General features: G+C 45.7%; 1 protein-coding gene across 3 annotated transcripts in view; it reads left to right on the top strand.

The window, feature by feature from the left end:
- Window positions 1-14,083, top strand: part of HIC2 (HIC ZBTB transcriptional repressor 2) — a 154,601-nt gene that overhangs the window by 132,767 nt on the left and 7,751 nt on the right. For 2 of the 3 annotated variants that reach the window (XR_009759618.1, XR_009759620.1), the window contains 2 exons: window positions 8,723-8,820; window positions 12,050-12,169. The gene's annotated coding sequence lies outside the window, so the exon portion shown is untranslated. The remainder of the gene's footprint in view (window positions 1-8,722; window positions 8,821-12,049; window positions 12,170-14,083) is intronic. The other variant, XR_009759619.1, reaches the window with a different exon arrangement.

The raw sequence follows: 14,083 nt of genomic DNA, 5'->3' as shown, positions 1-14,083 counted from the left end.
CAATTTGTCTAGCCTGTGTGCCCCCCCACTCCTTTGATGGACCCTCCACCCCCACCCCATATCAGATAAATCTCTCCCTCTGCCCCCTCCAAGGCTCCTCTGCCTGGCCTTGCTGGTATTTTTCCTTTCCTGTTGAGCAATGTCCTATGACTTCTTCTCACATCTTTTTACAATCTACATTTTACAATCCTCTTCAGGCTCGCTCTCCAGCCTCTTTCCCCCGCCCTCTAGTTCCCGGCGCATGAGGTCATGGTTGGCTCGCTGTGTCACAATGTCTTTGGAACTGGTTCCTCTTTGGGGATTGTGGCCACAGAAGGAGTCTTCTCAACCCTCCACTGCGATATTTGTCACGGGGGGGGGGACAAGGAGAGTAACTGGAGCCCTGTATTTGTGCCTCAGGGTGGGGTGGAGAGCATCCCAATGCAGATGATCTGGAATTTGGCTAAAGGAATGCCAAATGCACAGGTGGTTGTTTAGTGCCAGGGCTTAATGACCGTCAGAAAGGAGCCAGGGGTTGTGCCACTGGGGCAGAGGTGAGGGACACATCCGATGCATCCAGGAAGGCTGTTGTTGCTCCGGTGAAGAGCCACCCAAACAGGAAGCCTTTTCTAGCCCTTCCAGTCTAGGAGTGTCCAATGGCCAGCCACCACATTCACACCTTACATTTATTCCATTATTATTCCACAAACAGTCGTGGCTTCCCCCCCCCCCAAGAATCCTGGGAAGTATAGTTTGTGGAGGGTGCTGAGAGTTGTTAGGAGACCCCTATTCTCCTCACAGCACTGCAATTCCCAGAGTCCCCTGGCAAGAGGGGCTGAGTGTTAAACCACTCTGGGAATTGTAGCTTGGTGAGCTCTGTCAAAGAAGCAATAAGAATACAAGGAAAAAGCAATATAAATACTGAATGGAAACAGACGTGCCGTCTCCAACCACAGATCTGCAAACATGCTGCGGACCACCTGAATGTAGTTTGTTTGTTAATTTATTTATTATTTGATTTCTATCTTGCCGTTCCTCCCGGCAGGGGCCTAGGGCAGCAAACAAAAGCACTAACAACTTTAACCCAAAACACCGTTAAAAAGTTTCTTAAAAAAAGCTTTCAAAACATCGTCTAAGATTAAAAACATTTTTTTAAAAGGTTTAAGAACATATTAAAAAGCTAAAAATTAGTTCACAGACCACCGTTTGGGAACCCCTTGTTATAGTGCATTTTAAATCTTGCTGGCGATGGTTCTGCATTACCTGCTCCCTTTTGGGGGGGCATTGTTTTAAAAAATCCTTGGCTGTTTTAAACTGTGTTGAGCTTTTTAATGGTAAGCTGCTTTGGGAGGCTACCAAAGGCTCTGCGTGTGTTAAAATGATTTGTAAGAACCGTACAAGTATGGTAAGAAGACCGAACTCATTTTTGACCTTTTGAGTTGACGTTGGGACAGGAATGCTTTTCTCCAGGTACGCAGGCTTCTTGCCCCCATCATTGCCTCTTCTTTCAGAAATTAGGGAGCCTTTCCGTGAGACTTTTGTGGCCCCCAGAGGCTCCATGCGGCATCCAGTTGTTTTGTTTGACTGGCAGTGGCTGATGCCCAGAGACAATTGCTCCCCCTTCCACCCCCTCAGCCAGAGGCCAACACAGAGGAATTGCGCAACCCAGACTTGATCTGTATTTTCCACTGTTTCTGCCTTGGCAAAACCATTCCCCCCCCCTCTGTACAGCTGTTTTCCATCTATATTCAGGAAACATACTTCTTTTTTTAAAAAACTTTTTCTGGTGCCTCCTGGGTCCTGCTTTATGAGAAAATCTCATCCGGGATGCTGGGGGATGGGGGGCAGGCCATGCCACAAGGAAGTAGCTGCAGAATAACTTTTGATTCCTGGAGGAGATGATGCCAAGGGCTGGCTGCATCTGCAAAGGCCCAGGTGAGCCAGAGGTCACTGCTCAGGCAGAGCTCTGGTGCACAAGACACTGTGAAGATGCCAGCGGCTTCCCCTTGAAGCTGTCTTTCGACAGCATCCCGTCTCTAGTGGAGCAAATGGCGGACGTGTTTTTCATGCGCCCTTCTGCCGCGCAAAGAAGCGGGAAGGAAGGAATCGAAGCAGCTGTAAGCGTGTGCGCTGTCTTCCAGGGCCGCCTCTGTTTTGATCTGCTTCCTCCAGCGAGGTGGTAAAACTGGCTCTGGGCCCTGTAGGGATCAGTGACTCCCATTTCATGTTTTCACTTTTTCAGTCTTAAAGACAGTTCTCCCAGCCGATTGTGATATTTTTTTTTGAATCCTCAAGAAAATGCATCACTTTTAGTGTGCATTTAAGAACATAGGCCGTAAGAAGAGCAATGCTGGATGAGCCAGTGGCCCCTGTAGTCCAGCCTGCTGTGGTCACAGTGGTCAACCAGATCCCTATAGGAAGCCCGCAAGAGTCAAGAGGGACCTGAGTGCAATAGCATTGCTGTCCCCATTTGTGATTCCCAGCACTAGCATTCAGAGGCATGCCGCCCTCCTACAAAGGAGGCAGAGCATAGCCATGGTGGCTAGTAGCCATTGATAAAGCCTTCTCCTCCATGAACTTGTCTAATCCTCTTCTAAAGCCATCCAAGTTGGTGGCCGTCACTGTGTCTTGTGGGAGTGAATCCCACCATTTCCTTGCATTCGCCGGGAGAAGGCGTGCTTCCTTTTGTCTGTCCTCCAGCTTCCAACATTTATGTGTGTATGTGATGTGGCTTCAAGTCGACGACGACTTGTGGCGGCCCTATGAATCAGCGGCCTCCAATAGCTCCTGTTGTGCTTAAAAACAAGTTGTGAAACTTACAGAATGCCAAAAAGTTAACAAGTGTCTACGCTTGATCTTAGCCAAAAGGCCGAGAACCTTTTCCCCATAAGAAGTGCCTTTACCCGACTCAGATTCCAATTGATGCCCACTGAATATCTGGTTGGCAGATATTCAAAAAAACCACTAGAAGATCGACTGTGCATATGTGGGTCAGGTCAAATAGAAGGCATGGAGCACTATATATTACACTGCGTTCTATACGACTCACCGAGGCTGAAGTTCATCTTTCCCTTTCAGTCTTTATTAGAAGGCCAGTCAGATGAACTTAGATGGCTACTGGCAGACAAAGACAAATTCATCACCTACAGGGTAGCCCTGTTTGCATTAGCTGCAGCGAAGATAAGAATGGCGCTGCTAAAACACACGACTCCTACCAACTAAGGGAGATTCACCTGAGCACATTTTAATCTAAATATATGAAAAAATGAAATAAATATCAACATTTCTACAATTATTTTAATTAGTTTTTGAAAACTCAGGGTTTTATCTATGCATCATGGGATAGATTCCTAATGGCCCATAAATGTTTTACTTGTAAGTTTTACCAGATGTTTTGTATTGATACTTACATTGTAATGCCCACTGGCTAAAAACAATAAATTATCTATCTATGACAAGTGTCTAAATTTGAGGCCCTTTTGAGCTTGCGGACCAAGTCAAAATAGTCCTTCTGGCCCTCCCCCAATGCCACTGGATTGGCCTTGTCTATTGTGCAGAAATATCCAGCAAGTGCATCTCTCTCTCATACAACCACATCCAGCAACCCACCCACCCCTTGCCACAGCAACGAGTGCACTTTCCAGGACATTTTCCCGACTAGAAAACTGCATTTCAAGTGCTCGGGGTGAGTGGCTGGCTGACGCAATCCCCCTTCAAGGAAAGCCTTCCAAGGCAGCCATGTGGACTAAGTTGCTTGTTGCACAAACAGGTGTGCATTCATTAGGCAAGACCTGAACTTTGGGGGAGGGAACCCCTTCTCAAAAAAAAAAAGTGTCTGTGTGCGGTTCCTCGAGGATGGCCACAAGGAGACATTTGTGGGTCACCACCATGTTGCAGCTGTGTGATCCCATCACGTCTCTCAGGTGGAGCTGACTTTTTGTCTTTTTTCAATCTGCACCTGAGCACATCGTTTATTTGCCAAGACTCCAGCCTGAGGTGATTTTTACTATTATTATTTTTTGCTGTCAAACTGAAAGGCTTTACTTACCCCTCGTCTTCAGTAGTTTTTCCAGCCCTGCTGCTCTCCCAGATGGGCCCATTTCATTCTAAGGAAGGCACTAGGAAATGTGACAGGGTGGTTAATTCTGGCGATGGCAGATCTCTCTTTATAAACTAGCAATGGGGAATCTAGATCCCTCTGGGTGTTTGTGGACTCCAGCTCTCATCAGCCCCAGCCAGCATTGCCAATGATGATGGGAACTGTGGTCCAAGAATATCTGAAGGGCCACTGGTTCCCCGTCTAACAAGGTTGCCTTCCCCTGGGTGGTCAGTTGGAATGGCTGGTCTCCGACCTGCATTAGCTGCAGGGATGTAGTAGTATGGGATCTCGGTGGGTCTTATACCCTTTACTTTTTTGGGAGCAGGGTCCCAGCAGGATCCCTATCTCTCCAGCACTCTACAAGACAATCAGCACGAAAGGGGAGTCTGTTGGCCACTAAGAAGAGTCTTCCTTGTCCTTTCCTGCTGATTGGAGCCAATCAGAACAAAAGGAGGTGAGTTCAGCCACTGAGAAGACTCTTTTCAGTAGCTAACACTCTCCCCTTTCGTGCTGATTGGCTCCTATGGACGTCTGTTGTTGTGGGAGAAGGCATTAATAAGGATCTCGATCAGCAAAAAAGGGGGAGGGGCATGACTATGTTGAAGGGACTCTGCACTTCTGAATTTACCACTACACTTCTGATTGGCTGGTTTCAAAATCCTTGCTTGCCTCGATGTTGCCTGTGGTTGATAACTTGGGCAAGTGGAACAAAGGAAGAACAGGTGGGTGAGAGAGAGGGCCCATGTCTCCAGTAGGGGATAGGGGAGAAATGTGCATTAGTTTGCATTTAAAGGCAAACATCTCTAATTCACACTTTCTGAAGCAATGTGCAAACCAAATCTTAATCCTTTGAAATTCACCCTTTTGTTTTGCAGTGCGGTTCTCCAGCTAAGTAACGTGTGCAGAAGCCCTCATAAAAATCCTTCAGCATTTTAGTGCCTTCTTCTTCTAATATACACATTTGTGTATGCAGTTTTATTGATTTATAAATAAATAAATTTTTATATACCATTATTCATTAAACAAAATAATTGGTTTACAACAATAATATACACACACACACACACACACACATCATGTAAAAAATTTAAATCAGAAATCATTGACTAACTATTGCGGAAAGATATCTTCTCAGTTACATGCATGAACCTGATCTGATATTCACATTTTTGCAAGCAATTTTAATTTATTTATTATTTATTCATTTATTACATTTATACCTCACCTTTCTTTTCATGATAGAAACCTAAGGTGGCTTACATATGGTTCCCAGGCGATCTCCCATCCAGGCACTGGCCAGACCTAACCCTGCTTAGCTTCAGCAGGGAGCTGGTCTCATGTGCCTTCAGACCATAGCCTGGGACCAATGCTCCCTAATACAGTGCATTTTATGTCATTTTCACTAACATGTGCCTCTTTATGCACTCTTTTCCAAATGTACACATTTTTGGATACTCATTATTTGGCTGGACAACTGCATTGCAAAATTCAGAGAGGGGCAAATGTGAAAGGATGGCTGTGTTTCAATTTGCATATTGTTTTGAAAAATATGAATTAGCTAGTTTCGCATTAAAATTTGAACCGAACCAAATTCCCCCCCATCCTGAACTGATGTTATTTACCTTTTTTTTAAAAAAAAAAAGCTGCACTTTAAAGATGTATTTAGCGGTCTAGTTTGATCCTGTGGTCTCCCCTTCTCTCCCCCGCCACCCATCCAATTAAAACAAGCCCTTGGTTACAAAATGCTGCATGGGACTCTATGCCAGCTATCGAATCTGAGGGTAAACACTTAAAATAAAATTAAAAAAAACCACTGGGCATTTCTGCAGTCCAGGCAGTTTGCAGAGCTGCAAAGAGAAGCCAGAGCAGAGCTTTTCCCCCCCGTTTCACAACAGTTTCCTGGAAGTCTCTCGGGTTCCAGGAGAGCTGCCCAGTTTCTGCGGTGCCTCTGCCTCGAAGCTGCATCTCTGCAGTGCTGGCGGGCTGCGCATTTCAGGAATGTGAAAATCTGGCACGGCAAACGCTCCCGCTCAGCCAAGGTGATGTGTTGGGGCATGACTGATGTTAATTAAAGAGAAGAAGAAATGCAGAAATTCAGAAAGAAACCAGAAGAGGAGAAAGGGGGCTGTAAACATTTAAGGAGTCGATTAGTTATTCCTTGTTGGATGGGGTGGATCTGCCAGAATCTAAGGGCCAATAGCGATCATGGAGAGATAGGAAGTCGTGGCCCTCCAGCTCTTCTTGCACTACAACTCCCATCATCCCTGACCACTGGCCGTGCTCGATGGTGCTGGTGGGAGCTGGAGTCCAACAACATGGGGAATGGCCGTAGCTCAGCGGATAGAGCATCTGCTTTGCATGCTGAAGGTTCCAGGTTTAATCCCCAGCATCTCCAGGAAGGGCTAGGGAAAGACTCCTTCTCTGCAACCTTGAAGAGCTGCTGCCAGTCAGTGTAGACAATATTGAGCTAGATGGACCAACGGCCTGACTCAGCCACCTTGAGCTCCTTGGAGAAAAGGTGGGATATACGTGCAATAAATAATAATAAAATAATACAAAAGGAAAGCTCTTCCAGCACTGGCTGCTTGAAGTCCTTTAATGGGAGGTGCCAGTGACGGAACTTGAGACCTTCTGCATACAAATCATGTGGCTCAGCCACTGAGCTGTGGGCCACCTCTGAGCCAATGAGCTGGCTCCCTCTCCCTATCAATACTGTAGTGGCAAATTCAGAAGTTCAGGGTCCCTTCATGATAGTCATAGTCATGCCCCTCCTTTTTTTTTTGCTGCTGGGTTGAGAATGAAAGCCTTGTTGATGCCTTCTCCCGCAACAACAGACGTCCCTAGGAGCCAATCAGCATGAAAGGGGAGAGTGTTAACTACTGAAAAGAGTCTTCTCAGTGGCTGACTCACCTCCTTTCATGCTGACTGGCTCCAATGAGCAGGAAAGGACAAGGAAGCATGTTAGAAGACTCTTCTCAGTGGCCATTTGTGTTGATTGGCTCATAGGATGCTGGAGACATAGGGACCCTGCTCCCCAAAAAGTAAAGGGTCTAAGACCCCCTGAGACCCTGGATGACTACACCACTGCTCCCTACAATTTCTTTTCAATTTTGTAGAAGCATAAAGCTCAGAAGGGTCAAAGGAGCAATCTAGCCAGTCTCTGCTTCAAGCACAATGTCGTAGGCCAGCTTTTCCCATGCTGACTGAGGCTGATGGGAGTTGTGGTCCAAAATATCTGGAAGGCACCAGGTGATTTGACACAATACACCAGGAATGAGGAACCCATGGCCCTCCAGATGTGGTTGGACCACAACTCCCATCATCCCTGATCACTGGCTTTTCCTGGCTAGGGCTGATGTGAGTTGGGGTCCCACAACACCTGGGGACCAGCAACATTCCTTTTCCCATCCACCCAGTGGGCCCAGGAGGGGAAACAGGGCGTTCTGAACAGCTGTTAGTTATAGCCCTCTAAGGGTGGAACTGTGAGGAGTCATAACTCAGCAGCAGATTGTGTTTTGAATGCAGAATATGCCATGTTCAGACCCAAGCAGGAGTGTTAGACAGCCGCTGGCTCAACCAACTTGGGGAAAGTGAAATTGACACGCTGTTGCCTTACAAGTTCCTCTTTAAGCTTACCCCAAAGGTTGCTCTGGAAAAGTGAACCGAGCTGTCACTTTTGCCTTTGCTGCTCTTGCTTGTTGAGATTGCCCATGCCAGGGCCAGGAGTTGCCAAGGCTCATACTCCAGCAGACGGTTAGGATGGGTGGGCATGTCAATTTCATTTTTTCTCATTCTTCCAGTCTTAAGTTCATGTTTCTCCATATTTCCGTATCAGTTTGTGATTTTTTTTAAAATGTCCTCGTAGGCATTTTAGTGTGACTTTCTCCTAATGTGCCCATTTGTGTATGGAGTTTTGCCTAGTATAGCACATCATTGCAAATAAATTTTCCTTACTGTAATGCATTTTGTGGCAAATTCAGAAGTGCGGGGTCCCTCCATGTTAGTCATAACCATGCCCCCTCCCCCCCTTTTTTTTTTGCTGCTGGGTTCAGAATGGTTCTCCCACAGCTACTGACACCCCGAGAGCCAATCAGCATGAAAGGGGAACGTGTTAGCTACCGAGAAGAGTCTTCTCAGTGGCTGACTCACCTCCTTTCACTCTGATTGGCTCCAAGCAGCAGGAAAGGTGAAGGAAGCGTGTTAGAAGATTCTTCTCAGTGGCTAACACACTCCCATTTCATGCTGATTGGCTCATAGGATGCTGGAGACATAGGGTCCTTGCTGGGACCCAGCTCCCCCCAAAAAATAAGGGGTCTAAGACCTCCTGAGACCCTGGGTGACTGCACACCTTATTTGTATGTTGTTTTCACTAAAATATGCATCTTTATGCACACCTGATCCAAGTATATGCATTTTTTGTACACATTACTTGCCTGAAGAACTGCAGATTGCAAAATCTGGAGAAATGCGGGTTTTGAAGGATGGCTGTGTTTCAGTCCGCATATTGTTTCATAAAGTGCAGATTAGGTGGATTCACCTTTACGTGTCAACTGAGTCAAATTTCTTCTCCATCGTTAGTGAGGAGTAGTGGAGTAGCTGGAATCCTGAACAAGCAACCTTCTGCACTGTAGCATTTTATTGCAGGTCCTGCTCATCTTTCACCAGAACAGCAAAGATTGCCTTCGTTTCCAAAGTCGAGTCAATGAATACAGGTGATGGAAGGTGGAGAAGAATCTTCAGCAGTAAGTACGAGGGGGGCGCAGTGTTGGACAGTAATCCTTGGGAGGAGAACAGGGGTGTTACAAGTGTGACCATGTCTTCCTTAATTGCTGGAGAGTATGTTAAGTGGCCACAGTCACCCAGAACTGCAGTTTCAGCAGATCAGTAGCCAGCAGGTTAATTTGTGCAGTGTATGACTTTGGTTGAATGATCATGCCCTTCGATTGGCAGAAAGTTACATTTACAGAAAACTGGCCCTCATCCAGAGGAAGGTGGTTGCCACATAAATTCCACTGGAGTTGTTAGAATTGTTAGCTCAGGAAATGCAATGCCCTTAGGACAGTTTCCTCTGCTGAGAGAACGGTTGCGTGGTGTCGGAGACAGAACATTGAGGTGAGGCTGAGGAGACCCAGGCTCAAGATCAGCAGGTGATCTCAGGCCAGTCACTATTTTTTAGTCCAACCTACCTCATAGGGTTGCTGTGTAAGGATAGAACTGTTTGCTGCCCTGACCTCTTCGGGAGGGAGGTTGGGACAAAATGTAACAAATAAAACCAGCAAGACCAGTAAGAAAAGGTTGCGAGTGGAGCACTCCTGTTCACTGTTCTAATCAGTCAGTCATGTCCTTCTCCAGGATACTCCATTCTATTCCTCCTTGCACCCTGTTTTCCATTCCATTTAGCATTCTGTGGCTGCTAATCTAACTCGGTCATCATTGCGCTGGCTTGGGGGGGGAGGCTCACCTCCCCCTTACGGTTTTTTCCCCTTTAAAAAATTGTACTTCTGCAAACTAGGTATGTCAGAAAGTTCTGACAGAAATGGAAACAGGAGCAGAAATTGCCATTGTTTGTTTATTTGTCCCATGTCTGGAACGGAAATCAATCCAGCAAATACGGTCAGCATTCACTGTTGCTGTTGCTGTGTTGTTTTCAATCTGCAAAAGATACATAATAGATTGTGTCCCTCCCCGCTCACGCGCATTTGCATTGTTTTCTTTACATTGCAATGAATGGGATGAAATATATAATAGTAACATAACTGACTTTGTCAAGGATTATCAATAACTTGGCACAGTCATTAACCAAAATGGAGACAATAGTCAAGATCACAGAAGAAGGCTAGGAATGGGGAGGGCAGTTATGAGAGAACTAAAAAACTTCAAATGCAAAGATGTATCACTGGACACTAAAGTCACTATTTTAGCACTAACGAAATCCATTTTGGACAAAAGGTTCTTACTGCTAGCAAAAAAAGAGAAAAGGATGAAGAAAGAAGTTCATAGATTTTCCTTTTTTGTCATTTTTCTAACTGCTAGCAAAGGAGCAATTTAACTCATCTTTCAGCAATTGGCAAGGAGGGTTTTTTTTAATTATTATTCAGGCTTGGGAAGAGTTAATACCAGAGGGCCTTTTTCATTTTTGTTCTGTGTTGGTGTGGCAGTTGCAGATCACAGAGAGTATGCGTGAGAGCGAAAGCGAGAGCTTGGCACAGCTTGCCCAGGTCCTGGAGGCCCCTTCCTGCTTCGGGCCTCACACCTGTTCACACAACCTTTCCCAGGTACCTTGGTTAGGTACCCCCATCATTGCTCTCAGCAGGGCAGGGTGGGAAATCTGGGCTGCTGTGTCACTTTGCATACTAAACTGAGCCAAGGAGGCCAAATCGAGTTTTGGGGAGGGGTGGGTGGAGGGGTTTTCTCTTAAACCTTTCCCCACCCTTCTTGTGCTTCCTAACCCTTTGTAGTCTGAGTTTCGGTACAGATCTGGGCCTCTCAGCTACTAGGCAGTGGGAAAGATAGGCTTGCTATTCCACCCCCCTCAGGTTTTTAAAATTTTATTACTTATTATTTATTATTATTTATTTTGGGGCGGCGTGTGGAGAACCGACAAAAGTATATTGAAAAATACAATGTTTTTTTTCTGCATCTAGATACAAAGTAAAAGAAAACAGTCTCAAGAAAAAGAGTTGTTTCATTTTTTAAAATGGGCACCCCGGGCTTGCATGCCTCTGAGCATGGGCTGAGTTAATTTCACTCAAAAAAAAAAAGAAGAGAGAGAAGTGTTTTTCACCCACTCGAAGGTCCAGATCTGCAAAATGTCCCAAAGGGAAAAATTCAGTGGCAGAGCACATGCATTGCATACGGTGGGGTCTCCATAACAAAAGGGGGGATCAGATGGAAGGCAATGAGAAATGCCTCTTCGGAAAACCCTGGAGAGCCCCTACCAGTCAGGGCACCTCCAGACTGTTAATATTTCATAGAAGGGATTCAAGTGCATGCCAGGACATTTAGCTTTTTGCAGTTCAAGTGGATTAAGGCAAGAAATCTACTTTTAAAAAAAGAAACAGCCTTTTTCCAGTCAAAAAGGGATGGGGAAATGCATGGAATGAATGGATGATTAATGGGAAGATGTATAAACACCCACAAGCAAATGGGGATGAAGGCTTATTGTCGTATAACCTCCCTGCAAACAAATCAGAATGAATGTTCCGTATAGACCAAGAATACTCTAACCCAGCCTTTCCCAGCTTTTGGGTCCCCAGATGTTGCTGGATTACAATTCCATAATTCCTGACCATTGGCCATGCTGACTGGGACTGATGGGAGTTGTAGTCCATCGATGGTTGGACTGGAAGGCCACAGGCTCTCCATCCTGCTCTAGACCAGTGTGCTTCAACCTTGGGTCCCCTGATGTTGAGGGACTACAACTCCCATCATCCCTGACAATTGGCCATGCTGGCTGGGGCTGATGGGAGTTGTCGTCCAGCAACATCTGGGGGACCCAAAGGTTGGGAATGGCTGCTCTATCCTCCATGTATGCAAGTCATGATAAAGCTCAATAAACAGGTCAACTTGGAGGAACCTTGTTCTGATCATGTGTAAGCTTTTTTTCCTTTGTGGAGGGGATCGACTGTGTGTGTGTGTGTGAGGGGGGGATTTAATCCAGTTCACATTGAAAGGCAAATTATCAAATTTGCCATTTCCAGAACAGTATGAGAACAAAGAACATCCTTTGAAATTCACACTTAGCTGAATTTTGTAATGCAGTTCAGTAACCAAACAGTGTTTACAATAATGCATATATTAGGGGAAAATGTACTTGAAAACAAATATATTAGTGAAAATAACAGACAAAATGCATTATCTTAAGAAAAATTGCGTGCAAAAGTGTACATTAGTCTTCTAGAATGATAGTCTTCCAATGATAGCTCATAGTGTGCACATTTTCCTCAGTCTTCCTCTTCCTGTTCCCTCCAGGTTTCCACCACTTGCCCCTGCAATTTCTGGGATCCCGCTGCCCAAAGCCTCCAAGCCATCAGAATACCTATTTGTTGGGAGTAAAGCATCAATGCATGTTACAAGTGACCCGAACCAGTGGTGGGCAATAGACAGAAAACCAATGTATACATCCCTCTGCTGATTCCTCCCTCCCTTCTCTGCCTGTTTTTGTTCTTGGTAATGGCTCCCTGAGTGTGTTAGCCACTGAGAGGAGTCTCCTAACATGCTTCCTTGTCCTTTCCTGCTGCTTGGAGCCAATCAGAGGGAAAGGAGGTGAGTTAGCTACTGAGAGGACTCTTCTGAGTAGCTATCACTCTCTCCTTATATGCTTATTGGCTCCTAGGGACATCTGTTGTTGTGGGAGAAGGCATTAACAAGGATCTCATTCTTAACCCAGCAGCAAAAAGAGATGAAGGGGTGTGGCTATGACTATCATGACCCTGCACTTCGAATTTGCTACTACACTAGTGTATACATGCACACGCACTAATAATGAGAATGTGTTCATTGACACCTTTAATCTGAGCCTAAACATGGACAATTGATATCTTCTGAAATGTCCTCCAGGTCAGGCACCATGATTAACGGGAGGGTCCTGGGATTCATGGAACAGGGGTGGGGGACCTTTTTCAGCCTAAGGGCCACATTCCCTTCTAGGTAACCTTCCAAGGGCCACGTGCCATTGGTGGGTGGTGCCAGAGGCAAAAGTGGGTGAAGCAGTTCATGTACATTTTACCTTTATACAATAGACTAGCTTCACACACACACACACACACACACACACACACACACACACACCTCTATCTCCCCATCCAAGCAAGCAAGAGACATTATCAGAGTTCAAGGCTGCATTGCAGCCAGGCAAATACACTCAAGGAGGGGAACAGGGCCAATGAGCAGTGTGGCTGTGGAGAGTCCCAAGGGCCAGACAGAGAGGTCTGAAGGGCTACACTTGGCCCCTAGCTCTGAGGTTCGCTATCCCTGTGCCGCGGAGCGGCGAGGCGATGGGCTATACAATCCCTTGCTCTCCCTGATTTCAAGGGCAATGCTTTTGCGACGTACAAACACAGATCTTCAGTTGGCTCGTCACAGTTTCTCATTCCATCTATTTTATTTTATTACTAATGAGCCCCAGGCGTGGCATTTATCACAACATCTGGCTTCGCTCTCTCTCCCCCCCACCCCACTCCCAATACAGAAATGGTGAGGAAGCCAACAATTTGAATCTCAAATATTTCACACTCTGCCTAGTGCCAGAAATACAAGACAAATGTGCCTTGCATCTGTCTCTCTGTTAAGCAACAACATATTCTCTGCTGTACTTTCAGGCCTTTCTAAGCAGAAGGCAACAATTTAGTTATGGATCTTCTGGCCATCGTCTCCCTTCTGATCCCAATCAACTCAAGAAAGGAGAGTGGGCTCATTGGGAGCGGAAGAAAACTCCTGCTGAAGAAGGAAGGATAGGATGAAATGAATGATTGAACATAGGAAGTTGCTTTATACCTAGACAGGCCATTGCACCATCTTGCTTAGTATTGTCTGCACTGACTGGCAGCGGCTCTCCAGGGCTTCGGGCAGAGGTCTCTCCCAGCCAGGGACTGAGCCTGGGACCTTCTGCATGCAAGTACCACTGAGCTACTGCCCTTCCCCTAATGAAAATTAGGGCCGGAAGTTTAGTCAACACCAGTGCAGTCCTATGCAGGTATATTTAGAAATATGTCCCATTGAATTCAGTACAGCTTAGGGGTGGTCAAATCTGTCAATTTTGATTTCTCTCATTTTTCCACTGTTAAATTCAGCTCTCCACATTTCGACATCACTGTGGTTAAAAAAAAATACTCCTCCTGAAAATTCTGCAAATGTCTCATAAGCTACCCCCCTTTTTTACATGGTTTCCTCTGCTATAGGCATGCTTACAAGCAGTTCTTTCTAACAGAATGCATTTTGTGTGTTATTTTCTCCAATACATGCATTCTTATGCACAGTTTCCCCAAATATACACAACTGTGTATG

This window comes from Rhineura floridana, chromosome 19, assembly GCF_030035675.1.
Source record: "Rhineura floridana isolate rRhiFlo1 chromosome 19, rRhiFlo1.hap2, whole genome shotgun sequence".
NCBI classification, from domain to species: Eukaryota; Metazoa; Chordata; class Lepidosauria; order Squamata; family Rhineuridae; genus Rhineura; species Rhineura floridana.
The sequence above is the reverse complement of the archived record's forward strand: the minus strand, read 5'-3'. Positions and strand labels throughout refer to the sequence as shown.